Raw genomic sequence first — 1,294 nt, forward strand, 5'->3', positions numbered from 1 at the left:
TGTCTCAGAAAAACAACAACAACAACAAAAAAGGGTCAATTCATCAGGAAAACATAATAATCATAAATGTATGATTCTAACAGCAGAGTTTCAAAATACATAAAAAAAATTTAAAATACATAGCAAAATGTCATAACAGAGTTTCAAAATACAGAGTAAAAATGGAAAAAAAAAGAAAAAATAGACAGTTCTACAATCATATTTGGAGAGTTTAACACCCTTTTTTTGGTGATGATGCAATAACTAGACAAAATATCAGTAAAGACACAGAAGATCTGAACAATCCTATCTATTATCTTGAGCTAATTGATTTATACAAAATTATACCCAATATCTGCATGCACATTTTGCTCAAGTACACATGATATATACATCATGATAGATCATATTCACTTTTTTCTTTTATTTTTAGTTGACATATAAAAATGGTACATATTTACGGGAAAAGAGTGATATTTTTATATGTGTACACAATATGTAATAATCAAATCAGGGTAATTAGTATATCCATCACCTTAAACATTTATCATTTCTTTTGTTGTGAGTATTCCAGATTCTCTTCTAGCTTTTTGAAAATATACAATAAATTAGAGTTAACCAGATGCACCCTACAATGGTGCAGAACACCAGAACTCATTTCTACCATCTAGCTGTAATTTTGTCACCATTAACCAACCTCTCCCTAGCCTCCCCTCCTTGCTACCCTTCCCAGCTTCCAGTACCCACAATTCTATTCTCTAAATCCATGAGCTAAAATTTTTTTTCTCAACTTTCACATATGAGTGATAACATGTAATATTTATCTTTCCAATCCTAGCTTAGCTTACTTAACATAATGTTCATAACAGCCATGTTCCCACTGCACTCCAGCCTGGGTGACAGAGCAGTACCCTGTGTAAAAAAAAAAAAGTCTTGATTCATGAATTGAGTTTAAGGTAATACTTGACTGGTGGTACCCCAGCTTCCTGGCAAAAGCAGACACAAACGTCCTCTAGAAGAATGAACATCCCAGTCTTCAGTGACCCATAAGTAATTTTACCAGAACAATGAAGAAGTTACTGGCAAAATTATCAAATACACAAAATGGACTGGAGGAAGCGTAGCAAGAATAAATGAAGAGGAGCTGGGTGCTGTGGCTAACGCCTGTAATCCCAGCACTTTGGGAGGCTGAGGTCAGGCGTTTGAGACCAGCCTGGCCAACATGGCAAAATGCCGTCTCTACTAAAAATATAATAATTAGCTGGGTGTGGTGGCATGTGACTGTAGTCCCAGCTACTCCGGAGGCTGAGGCAGG

The sequence above is a fragment of the Colobus angolensis genome, unplaced genomic scaffold (genome assembly GCF_000951035.1).
Source record: "Colobus angolensis palliatus isolate OR3802 unplaced genomic scaffold, Cang.pa_1.0 Scaffold6, whole genome shotgun sequence".
In the NCBI taxonomy this organism is placed as follows: Eukaryota; Metazoa; Chordata; class Mammalia; order Primates; family Cercopithecidae; genus Colobus; species Colobus angolensis.